We start from the raw sequence: 19,045 nt of genomic DNA, 5'->3' as shown, positions 1-19,045 counted from the left end.
TAAAATATCCAAAATATTATTACAAACCCCTGAGTCTACTTCTTCTTCTTCTTCAGAAAAGGAAGATGACGAAATTTTACAAATTAATGATCAAACTTCTGATTCTGAATCTTCGATTTCTTCCTCTCCTATCAAATGCATTAATGTTTTAACAGATAAAGAGAAAAATGTGGAATTTCTTTTTGATCTCGTTGACAAAATCCAAGATAAAGAGATCAAAAGAGAAACCCTTTTGAAACTCAAAACTATGGTTTTGGGTGAAACCTCTACCTCTAAAAACAAAGAAAGTATTCCAATTCCTCAAATTGAACCTTTCAATATTTCAAAATTATTAGAAAAATACTCTTCCAAAGAAATGACTTCTAAATTAATTCCTATTAAGAATCAAACTCTTTCGGTCAAAGATCTTCAACTTGAAATAAATAAAATCAAAGAAGACATCATTTCTATCAAAAATAGTTTAAAGCATTTAGAAATCAAAGATTTCGAACTTGAAACAAAATTATCTATTTTAGAAAACCCCATCTATAAAGAAAATCTTTCTTTGGGAAAAGAGAAAGTTAATGGGGATGATGATGATTTTATCACTGTTATTAATAAAATTAATTTTCAAAAATGGTATGCACCAGTTACTTTTCAAATTGGAGATTTTCAAAAAACCTATATTGCTTTAATTGATAGTGGAGCGGATCAAAATTGCTTAAGGGAAGGATTAGTCCCAACTAAATTTTATGAAAAAACAAAAACTCGGTTATATAGTGCAAATAGTTCACCCATGGATATTAAATATAAAATTTCAAAAGGAAAGATCATAAATGAAAATTATAGTTTTACTAATACTTTCATTATTATTAATGATATTAAGGAAGAAATAATATTAGGCACTCCCTTTTTAACACAAATTTATCCTTTTTGGGTTGATGACAAAGGTGTTCATACAAAAATTTTAGGGAAACAATTATCATTTCCTTTTTTAAGTCCCATGTTACAAAAAGATATTAATTTATTACAAAATTCTTCAGTAATACAAAGTATAAATTTAATAAAACAAAAAGAATTTCAAATTTCTTCTTTAAAAGAAGAAATTTCTTTTCAAAGGATTGAAGAACAATTACAACAATCAAAATTGCAACAAAAAATTTTTAATTTAGAAAATATTTTAAAATCAAAAGTTTGTGCTGATATTCCAAATGCCTTTTGGGATAGAAAAAGGCATATTGTCACATTGCCATATGAAAAAGATTTCTCTGAAAAAAATATTCCTACAAAAGCTAGACCCATCCAAATGAATTCTGAGCATCTTGAATTCTGCAAGAAAGAAATTCAAACTCTTTTAGATAAAAAATTAATAACTCCATCCAAATCTCCTTGGAGCTGTGCAGCATTTTATGTTATGAATGCAGCAGAAAAAGAAAGAGGAGTTCCTAGATTAGTTATTAATTACAAACCTTTAAACAAAGTTCTTCAATGGATAAGATATCCAATCCCAAATAAAAGAGATTTAATTAATCGCTTATATAAAGCCAAAATATTTTCAAAATTTGATATGAAATCTGGTTTCTGGCAAATACAAATTGCTAAAGAAGATAGGTATAAAACTGCATTCACGGTACCATTTGGACATTATGAGTGGAATGTAATGCCTTTTGGACTTAAAAATGCTCCTTCTGAATTTCAACATATAATGAATGATATTTTCAATCAATTTTCTTCATTCATAATTGTTTATATAGATGATGTTTTAATTTTTTCTCATGATATTGATCAACATTTCAAACATTTACATATATTTCTAAACACTGTTGAAAAAAATGGTTTAGTAGTTTCTGCCACTAAAATGAAATTATTTCAAACAAAAATTAGATTTTTGGGACATGACATTTATAAAGGAACAATCAAGCCAATTACAAGGTCTTTAGAATTTGCAGAAAAATTCCCTAACGAAATTAAAGACAAAACCCAGTTACAAAGATTTTTGGGATGTCTAAATTATATATCAGATTTTTTCCCAAAGCTCAGACAAATTTGCATGCCCCTCTTTCAAAGACTTCAAAAAAATCCGCCTCCCTGGTCAGAAATTCATACTAAGACTATTATTGAATTAAAACAAAAAATCAAATCACTTCCATGTCTAGGCATTCCAGATCCATCTGCATTCATGATAGTAGAAACAGATGCATCAGAAATAGGATATGGTGGCATATTAAAACAAAGAATAGATACAAAAGAACAATTAGTTAGATTTCATTCAGGTCTCTGGCTCGGACCTCAAAAAAAATTATTCTACCATTAAAAAGGAAATTTTATCTATAGTACTATGCGTTTCAAAATTTCAAGATGATCTTTACAACAAAAAATTTTTGATAAGGATCGACTGCAAATCTGCAAAAGAGGTTCTAGAAAAGGATGTCAAAAACATTGTTTCTAAACAAATTTTTGCAAGATGGCAAGCAATTTTATCAGTATTTGATTTTCAAATAGAGCATATAAGAGGCGAAAGTAACTCTCTCCCTGATTTCTTAACTAGAGAATTTCTACAGGGACATCATAATGCCAAGGAAGAAGAATCAGCAAGAAAAACTCAAAGGGTTCCAGAGTTCAGATGATTACGAAATGGAACCAGATCCAAAACCAAACAAAACAGAACAAAATAAATTTTCATCCTCCAAAAATCTTCAAACTACCCTATCCATTTCAAACAAATTTACTCAACTAAATGATTTTCCCCCACTTCCATATTCACAAATTGTTCAAGAGCCTACTACACAAAATATTATTTCAAATTCAAAACAAAAAGAACCAACTACAAAAATACCAACACAAAGCTTTACCAAATCTGCATACATTACAAAAACCGAAATAGAAAATGTATATCTCACTAATTTTACAATTCCTCAAAGCCCACAAATTATTAATTCCATCAATCAAAAAACTTTTCCAAAAGGTTGCGAATGGATACCAGAAAATCGTTTTAAAACTCAAAGGTTTTATGAATTTATTTTAGTAGATTCAAACTCTGTTGAAATCCAACATATCAAGGATTCTTCAGAAAAAATAATTTATTCAAAATGTATTTTTAAGAAAATTATTTCGTCTGTAGAATGGGGAGACCCTTATGCAGAACGAATTTTTTCAAAAAGATTTTTCCCTCAAAATTACTCATACTATGATTACAAAATGGCCTGGTATAGAGCATTTTTATTCAGACCATTTGATCATTCATGGTTTTTTATATTTGACAAATATTGTCCAAAGAAATATCCTATGTGGTTTTATCATTGGTGGTATTTATTTGGACCAACTCCTCAAATTTATCCAAAAGAATGCAATGAGGGTTTCACAACTTTTGTTGCCAATTCAAATTATCAAGCTTATGAAACTCCAGTCATGTTTCATGCAGAATTTAAAATTCCATGGATTCTATGTTGGAGTTACTGTCTCAAACAACACCTTCCACGTCCATATCCATATTCATTAATAAGAGAATTCAAAATTAAATGGTGGGACAAATTTACCTTAGAAATTTGTTCAACAAAAAATGTTATCTCCTTTTTTCAAACCGGTATAAAAATGGAATACCAATCTCCATCAACCACCAACAAACCTTCACCCTCAAAAGCAACATCAAATTCAAATTCTCCTCAACACAATAAAAATCCCAAAGTAGAAAGTCCAAATTCAGAATCATTATCTAAAGTCCAGAAAGCTATTCTCAAAAAGATTCTTGAAGATCCACAATATGCAAAGAAAATATTATCAGAAGAATCCTCTGATGAGATTTTATCGGAGTTTTCAAATGAGTCTTATGATCCAACATTTGGTGGCCCATTTGCTCAAGATCCATACGACTTTTAATATTGAGTTCACAAAAGTTCAATTCAAATGTTCAACAACTCAAATTAATTCATCCGGAAGCACAAACGTAAGCAATGACGAAATCAAAAGTATCATTCAAATGTTCAACAACTCAAATTAATTCATCCGGAAGCACAAACGTAAGCAATGACGAAATCAAAAGCATCTCCAACAGTAATTCAAAGCATCTTCAACAGTAAAGCATCTCCAACAGTAATTCAAAGCATCTTCAACAGTAAAGCATCTTCAATAGTAATTCAAAGCATCTTCTACAGTATTATAGTGTAACTTTAATTATTATGTTTGTACTATTTCTCTTTAATTTCTTATTGGAAGAGCAGATTGCACCTTATCTCTTCCTTTGTGTATAAATAAAGTGTCTAGCTCTAAGATGAGAGCATCCTGTAATTTTCTTTTGTTTAAGTCTTATCTCAAATAAATCTAACTTTCTTTACTTATCTTATTATTATCAATTATATAATAAGATTCAAAATCTTTTGTTATTCGTGTGGAAAACCTGGACATAAAGCAAATGCTTGTACCACAAAGAAAAAGATTCAAGAATTATTTATTAACGACTCTGAGCTAGGAGATAAAATATCCAAAATATTATTACAAACCCCTGAGTCTACTTCTTCTTCTTCTTCAGAAAAGGAAGATGACGAAATTTTACAAATTAATGATCAAACTTCTGATTCTGAATCTTCGATTTCTTCCTCTCCTATCAAATGCATTAATGTTTTAACAGATAAAGAGAAAAATGTGGAATTTCTTTTTGATCTCGTTGACAAAATCCAAGATAAAGAGATCAAAAGAGAAACCCTTTTGAAACTCAAAACTATGGTTTTGGGTGAAACCTCTACCTCTAAAAACAAAGAAAGTATTCCAATTCCTCAAATTGAACCTTTCAATATTTCAAAATTATTAGAAAAATACTCTTCCAAAGAAATGACTTCTAAATTAATTCCTATTAAGAATCAAACTCTTTCGGTCAAAGATCTTCAACTTGAAATAAATAAAATCAAAGAAGACATCATTTCTATCAAAAATAGTTTAAAGCATTTAGAAATCAAAGATTTCGAACTTGAAACAAAATTATCTATTTTAGAAAACCCCATCTATAAAGAAAATCTTTCTTTGGGAAAAGAGAAAGTTAATGGGGATGATGATGATTTTATCACTGTTATTAATAAAATTAATTTTCAAAAATGGTATGCACCAGTTACTTTTCAAATTGGAGATTTTCAAAAAACCTATATTGCTTTAATTGATAGTGGAGCGGATCAAAATTGCTTAAGGGAAGGATTAGTCCCAACTAAATTTTATGAAAAAACAAAAACTCGGTTATATAGTGCAAATAGTTCACCCATGGATATTAAATATAAAATTTCAAAAGGAAAGATCATAAATGAAAATTATAGTTTTACTAATACTTTCATTATTATTAATGATATTAAGGAAGAAATAATATTAGGCACTCCCTTTTTAACACAAATTTATCCTTTTTGGGTTGATGACAAAGGTGTTCATACAAAAATTTTAGGGAAACAATTATCATTTCCTTTTTTAAGTCCCATGTTACAAAAAGATATTAATTTATTACAAAATTCTTCAGTAATACAAAGTATAAATTTAATAAAACAAAAAGAATTTCAAATTTCTTCTTTAAAAGAAGAAATTTCTTTTCAAAGGATTGAAGAACAATTACAACAATCAAAATTGCAACAAAAAATTTTTAATTTAGAAAATATTTTAAAATCAAAAGTTTGTGCTGATATTCCAAATGCCTTTTGGGATAGAAAAAGGCATATTGTCACATTGCCATATGAAAAAGATTTCTCTGAAAAAAATATTCCTACAAAAGCTAGACCCATCCAAATGAATTCTGAGCATCTTGAATTCTGCAAGAAAGAAATTCAAACTCTTTTAGATAAAAAATTAATAACTCCATCCAAATCTCCTTGGAGCTGTGCAGCATTTTATGTTATGAATGCAGCAGAAAAAGAAAGAGGAGTTCCTAGATTAGTTATTAATTACAAACCTTTAAACAAAGTTCTTCAATGGATAAGATATCCAATCCCAAATAAAAGAGATTTAATTAATCGCTTATATAAAGCCAAAATATTTTCAAAATTTGATATGAAATCTGGTTTCTGGCAAATACAAATTGCTAAAGAAGATAGGTATAAAACTGCATTCACGGTACCATTTGGACATTATGAGTGGAATGTAATGCCTTTTGGACTTAAAAATGCTCCTTCTGAATTTCAACATATAATGAATGATATTTTCAATCAATTTTCTTCATTCATAATTGTTTATATAGATGATGTTTTAATTTTTTCTCATGATATTGATCAACATTTCAAACATTTACATATATTTCTAAACACTGTTGAAAAAAAATGGTTTAGTAGTTTCTGCCACTAAAATGAAATTATTTCAAACAAAAATTAGATTTTTGGGACATGACATTTATAAAGGAACAATCAAGCCAATTACAAGGTCTTTAGAATTTGCAGAAAAATTCCCTAACGAAATTAAAGACAAAACCCAGTTACAAAGATTTTTGGGATGTCTAAATTATATATCAGATTTTTTCCATCTATGTTCCATTCATGGATCATATCTGGGGAAAAGGATTTGGAGGTAAATGTAGACCTTTCTTCATATTGAAGATCAACAGGAGTAGGCCTAGGATAATAGTTTTTTGTAGGGATATTCTTCCAAGATGATCGTATTTTATTAATTTGATGAGGATCATTATCAGATTCTTGAAATTGCTTTGCAACTTTTGAAATGATTAAAGACTCAGAATTTTCTTCATCAGAAGATATCTCTGAACTTTGATATTTACTCAAAACCTTAATATGACTTGGACTATCTGCTAATTTTTGTAAAGATTTTTGAATTTTATCCAACACTGCAGAATTAGAGTTAGAAGAAGTAAAACCATTTTTTGGAAACATTTGAGTCATAGGTATAGTTAATCCTGGTGGTTTGAAATGTGGTGCAGAAACCTTATTAGATCCTAATGATGCAATCGTATTAGGGGCTATGGATCTAGAGGTTTCTTTTTGTAAATTATCAACCTTATTTGAAAGTTGATCTACTTGTGTAGCAACGGTATGAAGGATTTGATTTGTAAAATTATTTTGATGATAAATTTTAATGATGTCTTCTACATTTGGAGTTTTATCTGTTTGATCTACTCTTCCTTCTTTAAAAGGACTAGCCTTTATTTCACGGTCATAATAGGGAAAAGTAATATTTTGTAATGGTGGATGAACTGAACTAATTGTTTGTCCATCCTTCAAAACCCAATTTTTTTGAAGTTTGGTTTGTACAAATATGTGATTTTGAGAATATGGATTAGCAATACCTTGTTTTTCACAAAACAATAAAAACCATGTAAAAAACGGGATATTAATTTGAATAGTATTCATATCTTTATACCATACATCTCTTATTGAGTCTTTAAAGGAGCGAGAAAAAGATCTAAACCAATCTCGATGTTCAGCATTGTGAGAGGAATTAAATTCATCTCTTAGATAGTTTTTATCTATTTCAAAATCTTTAGTAATTGTATTGATAGAGTCAAAATTTTGCATATCAGACATTGTGGGAGATGCAGGTCTAGATGAAGAGATTTGAGAAGTTTGAGAAGCATTTGCTTCATATTCAGGAATAGGAGATTTATATTTGACTTTGATTGGTTCAGAAATGACTGAAGTTGTTTTTTGAGGAAAAGAAAAAGATCTTCGTGGATAGTTGGAAGAAGAAGTACAAGGAGAACTAGATAATTCTCTCATAGACCCAAACCTTATAAGAACTTTATTTTCGTCTTCCTCAATGCATTCTATTTCTTGTCTTATGTTTCTAGGAGGCATTGGATTTGAGAATTGAAATGTCTCAGGAATAGAAATTTGATCCCATCTCAAGGTTTTTGCTGTAGAAACTATTGATTTAGTATTCTCAGCATGAACCTCTATAAAAATAGTTTCTTCTTTTGAAGAAGCCTCATGTATGAATTTTGGATTAACTGTGGAATTCATTAATCTAAAATAAACACGGAAAACAATTGCAAAATTTCTAGCAAACTCTTTAAATTTATTATTTAAAATTTGAATATCTAAAATTAATGAAGATAAGATTAATGGGTCTTGAAGATCTACTGTAAAGTTTGGAAAACAATTGAAATATATTGGGCCATTACAGATATTAGTTTGAATCATAGCCAAAACAGAATCTTTATAATTATTAAGTCGATCGTCTCTGAGAGCTAGGAAAATTGGACAATCAACTCCTTTATGAACTAATGGTTTTATTCCTATTTGAACAAGGCCAAAATGAATGAATCTAAATCTGTGTTTGAGATAAGCTTTAATGCTGGATTCTGAAAGTAAATGCATAGTTTCAGATTCTTTTTGAATGCTTCTAGTCTCTTCATGAGTTTTGATGCTAAATGCAGTCTTAAAATCAGTAATGCCTATATGATAAATTTTTGTAAGATTTTCTTTTGGAATTTCCCAATTTGAAAAGTTCTTTTCTATATGAACTTCACTACTTTGAATTATATTATTAGGTGATCCTAAACTAATAGCTTTCCTTAACCAGTTTGCCATTAATAAATTAAATGTTGCATAAACTAAATATGACTGAATTGAATGGGAACAGTGGGACCACCTAACCGAGAACACCAAGACTTAAAATGGCTTACCAACAACTTAATTAGGCTGACCAAGCACTTTACCAACACTCAATACAAATGCAATTTAATAAATGCACAATTAATCAATTTAATAACTTACTGGCTCTGATACCAATAGGGAGTATAGGATCGATAGAGAAAATAATTTAATAATTTTGTGGATATAAATCTTATTATATAATTGATAATAATAAGATAAGTAAAGAAAGTTAGATTTATTTGAGATAAGACTTAAACAAAAGAAAATTACAGGATGCTCTCATCTTAGAGCTAGACACTTTATTTATACACAAAGGAAGAGATAAGGTGCAATCTGCTCTTCCAATAAGAAATTAAAGAGAAATAGTACAAACATAATAATTAAAGTTACACTATAATACTGTAGAAGATGCTTTGAATTACTATTGAAGATGCTTTACTGTTGAAGATGCTTTGAATTACTGTTGGAGATGCTTTACTGTTGAAGATGCTTTGAATTACTGTTGGGGATGCTTTTGATTTCGTCATTGCTTACGTTTGTGCTTCCGGATGAATTAATTTGAGTTGTTGAACATTTGAATGATACTTTTGATTTCGTCATTGCTTACGTTTGTGCTTCCGGATGAATTAATTTGAGTTGTTGAACATTTGAATTGAACTTTTGTGAACTCAATATTAAAAGTCGTATGGATCTTGAGCAAATGGGCCACCAAATGTTGGATCATAAGACTCATTTGAAAACTCCGATAAAATCTCATCAGAGGATTCTTCTGATAATATTTTCTTTGCATATTGTGGATCTTCAAGAATCTTTTTGAGAATAGCTTTCTGGACTTTAGATAATGATTCTGAATTTGGACTTTCTACTTTGGGATTTTTATTGTGTTGAGGAGAATTTGAATTTGATGTTGCTTTTGAGGGTGAAGGTTTGTTGGTGGTTGATGGAGATTGGTATTCCATTTTTATACCGGTTTGAAAAAAGGAGATAACATTTTTTGTTGAACAAATTTCTAAGGTAAATTTGTCCCACCATTTAATTTTGAATTCTCTTATTAATGAATATGGATATGGACGTGGAAGGTGTTGTTTGAGACAGTAACTCCAACATAGAATCCATGGAATTTTAAATTCTGCATGAAACATGACTGGAGTTTCATAAGCTTGATAATTTGAATTGGCAACAAAAGTTGTGAAACCCTCATTGCATTCTTTTGGATAAATTTGAGGAGTTGGTCCAAATAAATACCACCAATGATAAAACCACATAGGATATTTCTTTGGACAATATTTGTCAAATATAAAAAACCATGAATGATCAAATGGTCTGAATAAAAATGCTCTATACCAGGCCATTTTGTAATCATAGTATGAGTAATTTTGAGGGAAAAATCTTTTTGAAAAAATTCGTTCTGCATAAGGGTCTCCCCATTCTACAGACGAAATAATTTTCTTAAAAATACATTTTGAATAAATTATTTTTTCTGAAGAATCCTTGATATGTTGGATTTCAACAGAGTTTGAATCTACTAAAATAAATTCATAAAACCTTTGAGTTTTAAAACGATTTTCTGGTATCCATTCGCAACCTTTTGGAAAAGTTTTTTGATTGATGGAATTAATAATTTGTGGGCTTTGAGGAATTGTAAAATTAGTGAGATATACATTTTCTATTTCGGTTTTTGTAATGTATGCAGATTTGGTAAAGCTTTGTGTTGGTATTTTTGTAGTTGGTTCTTTTTGTTTTGAATTTGAAATAATATTTTGTGTAGTAGGCTCTTGAACAATTTGTGAATATGGAAGTGGGGGAAAATCATTTAGTTGAGTAAATTTGTTTGAAATGGATAGGGTAGTTTGAAGATTTTTGGAGGATGAAAATTTATTTTGTTCTGTTTTGTTTGGTTTTGGATCTGGTTCCATTTCGTAATCATCTGAACTCTGGAACCCTTTGAGTTTTTCTTGCTGATTCTTCTTCCTTGGCATTATGATGTCCCTGTAGAAATTCTCTAGTTAAGAAATCAGGGAGAGAGTTACTTTCGCCTCTTATATGCTCTATTTGAAAATCAAATACTGATAAAATTGCTTGCCATCTTGCAAAAATTTGTTTAGAAACAATGTTTTTGACATCCTTTTCTAGAACCTCTTTTGCAGATTTGCAGTCGATCCTTATCAAAAATTTTTTGTTGTAAAGATCATCTTGAAATTTTGAAACGCATAGTACTATAGATAAAATTTCCTTTTTAATGGTAGAATAATTTTTTTGAGGTCCGAGCCAGAGACCTGAATGAAATCTAACTAATTGTTCTTTTGTATCTATTCTTTGTTTTAATATGCCACCATATCCTATTTCTGATGCATCTGTTTCTACTATCATGAATGCAGATGGATCTGGAATGCCTAGACATGGAAGTGATTTGATTTTTTGTTTTAATTCAATAATAGTCTTAGTATGAATTTCTGACCAGGGAGGCGGATTTTTTTGAAGTCTTTGAAAGAGGGGCATGCAAATTTGTCTGAGCTTTGGGAAAAAATCTGATATATAATTTAGACATCCCAAAAATCTTTGTAACTGGGTTTTGTCTTTAATTTCGTTAGGGAATTTTTCTGCAAATTCTAAAGACCTTGTAATTGGCTTGATTGTTCCTTTATAAATGTCATGTCCCAAAAATCTAATTTTTGTTTGAAATAATTTCATTTTAGTGGCAGAAACTACTAAACCATTTTTTTCAACAGTGTTTAGAAATATATGTAAATGTTTGAAATGTTGATCAATATCATGAGAAAAAATTAAAACATCATCTATATAAACAATTATGAATGAAGAAAATTGATTGAAAATATCATTCATTATATGTTGAAATTCAGAAGGAGCATTTTTAAGTCCAAAAGGCATTACATTCCACTCATAATGTCCAAATGGTACCGTGAATGCAGTTTTATACCTATCTTCTTTAGCAATTTGTATTTGCCAGAAACCAGATTTCATATCAAATTTTGAAAATATTTTGGCTTTATATAAGCGATTAATTAAATCTCTTTTATTTGGGATTGGATATCTTATCCATTGAAGAACTTTGTTTAAAGGTTTGTAATTAATAACTAATCTAGGAACTCCTCTTTCTTTTTCTGCTGCATTCATAACATAAAATGCTGCACAGCTCCAAGGAGATTTGGATGGAGTTATTAATTTTTTATCTAAAAGAGTTTGAATTTCTTTCTTGCAGAATTCAAGATGCTCAGAATTCATTTGGATGGGTCTAGCTTTTGTAGGAATATTTTTTTCAGAGAAATCTTTTTCATATGGCAATGTGACAATATGCCTTTTTCTATCCCAAAAGGCATTTGGAATATCAGCACAAACTTTTGATTTTAAAATATTTTCTAAATTAAAAATTTTTTGTTGCAATTTTGATTGTTGTAATTGTTCTTCAATCCTTTGAAAAGAAATTTCTTCTTTTAAAGAAGAAATTTGAAATTCTTTTTGTTTTATTAAATTTATACTTTGTATTACTGAAGAATTTTGTAATAAATTAATATCTTTTTGTAACATGGGACTTAAAAAAGGAAATGATAATTGTTTCCCTAAAATTTTTGTATGAACACCTTTGTCATCAACCCAAAAAGGATAAATTTGTGTTAAAAAGGGAGTGCCTAATATTATTTCTTCCTTAATATCATTAATAATAATGAAAGTATTAGTAAAACTATAATTTTCATTTATGATCTTTCCTTTTGAAATTTTATATTTAATATCCATGGGTGAACTATTTGCACTATATAACCGAGTTTTTGTTTTTTCATAAAATTTAGTTGGGACTAATCCTTCCCTTAAGCAATTTTGATCCGCTCCACTATCAATTAAAGCAATATAGGTTTTTTGAAAATCTCCAATTTGAAAAGTAACTGGTGCATACCATTTTTGAAAATTAATTTTATTAATAACAGTGATAAAATCATCATCATCCCCATTAACTTTCTCTTTTCCCAAAGAAAGATTTTCTTTATAGATGGGGTTTTCTAAAATAGATAATTTTGTTTCAAGTTCGAAATCTTTGATTTCTAAATGCTTTAAACTATTTTTGATAGAAATGATGTCTTCTTTGATTTTATTTATTTCAAGTTGAAGATCTTTGACCGAAAGAGTTTGATTCTTAATAGGAATTAATTTAGAAGTCATTTCTTTGGAAGAGTATTTTTCTAATAATTTTGAAATATTGAAAGGTTCAATTTGAGGAATTGGAATACTTTCTTTGTTTTTAGAGGTAGAGGTTTCACCCAAAACCATAGTTTTGAGTTTCAAAAGGGTTTCTCTTTTGATCTCTTTATCTTGGATTTTGTCAACGAGATCAAAAAGAAATTCCACATTTTTCTCTTTATCTGTTAAAACATTAATGCATTTGATAGGAGAGGAAGAAATCGAAGATTCAGAATCAGAAGTTTGATCATTAATTTGTAAAATTTCGTCATCTTTCTTTTCTGAAGAAGAAGAAGAAGTAGACTCAGGGGTTTGTAATAATATTTTGGATATTTTATCTCCTAGCTCAGAGTCGTTAATAAATAATTCTTGAATCTTTTTCTTTGTGGTACAAGCATTTGCTTTATGTCCAGGTTTTCCACACGAATAACAAAAGATTTTGAAAGCTTTGTTTGATTTTCGGAAATTTCCGAAATTTTTCTTTCCTCGTTTCTTTCGATAATAAGAAGGATAAGAATTTTTATTTTTATCTTTTGAAAATTTAGAAAATTGTTTTTTAATTTTCTTTTTTGTAGAGGGAGCTCTAATAGCTTCCATACCAAATGCTTCACAGAAACATCCAATTTCTTTCCTAGATTGTTTCTTTTCAGAGGTATATTTGGCTTGGAGTTTGAGTTCTTCACATAAAGAAAGACCTTCCTTTTTAATGAAAGCGAAAAGTCCTCCATAAGTAGTATTATTAAGAGCTTGTTCTTTATCTGTATCATGTTCAGCTATTTTTCTAAAAATTCTTTGAGCAAATAATTTTGGTAGTCCTGATATAAATTTTTCTTTCCAAAAACTTTGATTGCAATCTTGTCTTTGTAAAACATAACTAAAGAAGGTATCTTTATACCATCTATAGTCACTTAAAGTTGGGCAACGTAAATTTTGTAAAATCGTTTCTCCAGAAGAAAGAGTTTGAGTAGGGTTACCGACAAAATGAAAGGCAATAACTATGATTAAGAAATCACAGCAGTCAGATTTTTGAAATACATTTCCTTGATCATCCATGATGTCAGTAACGTGATTCAAAATTTCTAATCTGTCTTGTAAAGTGAGAAGATTATCCCACCAGTTTTTTAATTGCCCAGTAAAACCTGATATAATAAAACCAAAAATTATTTGTTCATCCAAAGGTTTTGCCTTGTAAGCTACAATAGCCATTCCCATATTTTGAAGAGTATTAAGAATTTCATAATCAGATTTTCCATCTATGTTCCATTCATGGATCATATCTGGGGAAAAGGATTTGGAGGTAAATGTAGACCTTTCTTCATATTGAAGATCAACAGGAGTAGGCCTAGGATAATAGTTTTTTGTAGGGATATTCTTCCAAGATGATCGTATTTTATTAATTTGATGAGGATCATTATCAGATTCTTGAAATTGCTTTGCAACTTTTGAAATGATTAAAGACTCAGAATTTTCTTCATCAGAAGATATCTCTGAACTTTGATATTTACTCAAAACCTTAATATGACTTGGACTATCTGCTAATTTTTGTAAAGATTTTTGAATTTTATCTAACACTGCAGAATTAGAGTTAGAAGAAGTAAAACCATTTTTTGGAAACATTTGAGTCATAGGTATAGTTAATCCTGGTGGTTTGAAATGTGGTGCAGAAACCTTATTAGATCCTAATGATGCAATCGTATTAGGGGCTATGGATCTAGAGGTTTCTTTTTGTAAATTATCAACCTTATTTGAAAGTTGATCTACTTGTGTAGCAACGGTATGAAGGATTTGATTTGTAAAATTATTTTGATGATAAATTTTAATGATGTCTTCTACATTTGGAGTTTTATCTGTTTGATCTACTCTTCCTTCTTTAAAAGGACTAGCCTTTATTTCACGGTCATAATAGGGAAAAGTAATATTTTGTAATGGTGGATGAACTGAACTAATTGTTTGTCCATCCTTCAAAACCCAATTTTTTTGAAGTTTGGTTTGTACAAATATGTGATTTTGAGAATATGGATTAGCAATACCTTGTTTTTCACAAAACAATAAAAACCATGTAAAAAACGGGATATTAATTTGAATAGTATTCATATCTTTATACCATACATCTCTTATTGAGTCTTTAAAGGAGCGAGAAAAAGATCTAAACCAATCTCGATGTTCAGCATTGTGAGAGGAATTAAATTCATCTCTTAGATAGTTTTTATCTATTTCAAAATCTTTAGTAATTGTATTGATAGAGTCAAAATTTTGCATATCAGACATTGTGGGAGATGCAGGTCTAGATGAAGAGATTTGAGAAGTTTGAGAAGCATTTGCTTCATATTCAGGAATAGGAGATTTATATCTGACTTTGATTGGTTCAGAAATGACTGAAGTTGTTTTTTGAGGAAAAGAAAAAGATCTTCGTGGATAGTTGGAAGAAGAAGTACAAGGAGAACTAGATAATTCTCTCATAGACCCAAACCTTATAAGAACTTTATTTTCGTCTTCCTCAATGCATTCTATTTCTTGTCTTATGTTTCTAGGAGGCATTGGATTTGAGAATTGAAATGTCTCAGGAATAGAAATTTGATCCCATCTCAAGGTTTTTGCTGTAGAAACTATTGATTTAGTATTCTCAGCATGAACCTCTATAAAAATAGTTTCTTCTTTTGAAGAAGCCTCATGTATGAATTTTGGATTAACTGTGGAATTCATTAATCTAAAATAAACACGGAAAACAATTGCAAAATTTCTAGCAAACTCTTTAAATTTATTATTTAAAATTTGAATATCTAAAATTAATGAAGATAAGATTAATGGGTCTTGAAGATCTACTGTAAAGTTTGGAAAACAATTGAAATATATTGGGCCATTACAGATATTAGTTTGAATCATAGCCAAAACAGAATCTTTATAATTATTAAGTCGATCGTCTCTGAGAGCTAGGAAAATTGGACAATCAACTCCTTTATGAACTAATGGTTTTATCCCTATTGGTATCAGAGCATTCATTTTGAATTTTGATCAGTTAATTTTGTTATTGACATATTAAATTATATTGTGAAATATAAATTTATATATGATCAAAATCAATAAACAAAATTATATAATTATTATATATATAAATCTGACTTAATATATATAATTATTAATTTTGTTAATTTTAACATCCTGTAATTTATTAAAATTATATAATTATATATAACATATTAAATTATTAATTATATAATTATATAATTAACAAAATTATATATAACAAATTTTGTGGTAATATAATTACATTTCATTTTAAATTTTGTGGTTTTATATATAACAAAATAATTTTGTGGTTTTAATATGATCAAAATAATTATATATAACTTAATAATTTGAGATATAAGTTATTTTGTTATATATAATTTTGTTAAGTTATAACAAACTTTGTTATATATAATTTTGTGATATAATTATTTTGTGAGATATATCACAAAATTTAATATGATCAAAATAATTTGTTAATTTATTATATCATTGTTAAGTTAACTATTAATAACTATTAATTTATAACATTGTTATATCACAAAATTGAACTTTTAAAATTTAAATTATATATAACTTAATAGTGATATATCACAATGTTATATATAATTTGTGATAAATCAATTTTGAATGTTCAAATTATTATATATAAATCAATTTAATAGTGATATAATAATATGTTATAATCAATTTTGATAATATATAATAATATAACATTGTGATATAACATATTATTATATATAATTATTTTGTGATAAATTTTGAGATAAGGTTATAAATCAATTTTGAGATAGTAATATCACTACAATTCAATTATAATGTTATAATTAAGATGAACGATGAAGTTATAGTTATATTATTAAGTTATAACTTATAATATCACATTAATTAAGTTATAGTTATATTATTAAGTTATATCAAAATAACAATTATATTATTTTGATATAAATTATTTTGTGATATAACTTATAATATAATTATACATTGTGATATATATCACATAATTATACATTGTGATATATAACACAAATTTATCAAAATAACTTATAATATGTATAATTATACAAATTTAATTATAACACATATAACTATTAAATTATATGATATAATATGTATAATATGTATAATTATACATATTATATTAGTTATAACACAATGTGATATAATTATAATTATACATATTATATTATACAAATTAATTATACATAATAGTTATGTATAATTAATTTGAGTTATAATATTATATTAGTTATGTCACAAATAATTATTATATAACTATTAAATTATAATTATACATATTATATTATACAAATAATACATATAACTATTAAATTATAATATTAGTTATAATATTAATTTGAGTTATAATATTATATTAGTTATAATATAATTATACATATAACTATTAAATTATATTATAACTATTAAATTATAATATTATATTAGTTATATCACAAATAATTATTTAATAGTTATTATATTATATCACATAACTATTAAATTATAAGTTATAATATGTATGATATAATTATAATTATAAATTTGTATAATATAATATGTATAATTATACATATTATATTAGTTATAACACATATAACTATTAAATTAATTATACATTGTGTTATATTATACATATTATATTATAAGTTATAGTTATATATGTATAATTATAACATTATGTGATATAATTATAACTATAAATTTGTGATATAACTATAACTTATAACACAAATTTATAGTTATAATTATATCACATAATGTTATATATCACAAATAATTATATCATCTTAATAATATGTTATATATAATAAATTATATCACATAATGTTATATATCACAAATAATTATATCACATCTTATTATTTTGATATAACTTAATTATATCACATAATGTTATATATCAAAATAATTATATTAATAGTTATAAATTAAATAATTATTATAACAATTGTAGTATAATATATTATTAAGTTATTATAATATATACAATTATAATGTTATTATATATTATACAATTATTATAGTTATATCACTACAATTCAAAATAGGGATGTTATATCACAATGTTATATTATTATACAATTTGTGATAAATCAAAATTTAATTTATTGTGATATAATTAATAACTATTAAATTAATTTTGAATGTTATATCACAAAATTATTATTAAATTATGATATATAACATTGTTAATTTATTATACAATTGTTATAATAATTATAATAATTATATAATTATTATGTTCAAAATGATCTGTTTTGTTAAGTTATAACAAACTTTGTTATATATAATTTTGTTAAGTTATATCATTTTGTGGTTTGTGAGATATAACAAAATTATATATAACAAATTTATTAAATTATTGATTACAGGATGTTAATAATGATATAACAAGTCAGATTTATATTAAATTCAAAATTATATCACAAAATTCTTGAGATATAAGTTATTTTAACAAAACAGATCAAAATCAATAAACAAAATTAACAAATGTTCCCATTCAATTCAGTCATATTTAGTTTATGCAACATTTAATTTATTAATGGCAAACTGGTTAAGGAAAGCTATTAGTTTAGGATCACCTAATAATATAATTCAAAGTAGTGAAGTTCATATAGAAAAGAACTTTTCAAATTGGGAAATTCCAAAAGAAAATCTTACAAAAATTTATCATATAGGCATTACTGATTTTAAGACTGCATTTAGCATCAAAACTCATGAAGAGACTAGAAGCATTCAAAAAGAATCTGAAACTATGCATTTACTTTCAGAATCCAGCATTAAAGCTTATCTCAAACACAGATTTAGATTCATTCATTTTGGCCTTGTTCAAATAGGAATAAAACCATTAGTTCATAAAGGAGTTGATTGTCCAATTTTCCTAGCTCTCAGAGACGATCGACTTAATAATTATAAAGATTCTGTTTTGGCTATGATTCAAACTAATATCTGTAATGGCCCAATATATTTCAATTGTTTTCCAAACTTTACAGTAGATCTTCAAGACCCATTAATCTTATCTTCATTAATTTTAGATATTCAAATTTTAAATAATAAATTTAAAGAGTTTGCTAGAAATTTTGCAATTGTTTTCCGTGTTTATTTTAGATTAATGAATTCCACAGTTAATCCAAAATTCATACATGAGGCTTCTTCAAAAGAAGAAACTATTTTTATAGAGGTTCATGCTGAGAATACTAAATCAATAGTTTCTACAGCAAAAACCTTGAGATGGGATCAAATTTCTATTCCTGAGACATTTCAATTCTCAAATCCAATGCCTCCTAGAAACATAAGACAAG

The sequence above is a fragment of the Amaranthus tricolor genome, chromosome 11 (genome assembly GCF_026212465.1).
Source record: "Amaranthus tricolor cultivar Red isolate AtriRed21 chromosome 11, ASM2621246v1, whole genome shotgun sequence".
NCBI lineage: Eukaryota > Viridiplantae > Streptophyta > Magnoliopsida > Caryophyllales > Amaranthaceae > Amaranthus > Amaranthus tricolor.
The sequence above is the reverse complement of the archived record's forward strand: the minus strand, read 5'-3'. Positions refer to the sequence as shown.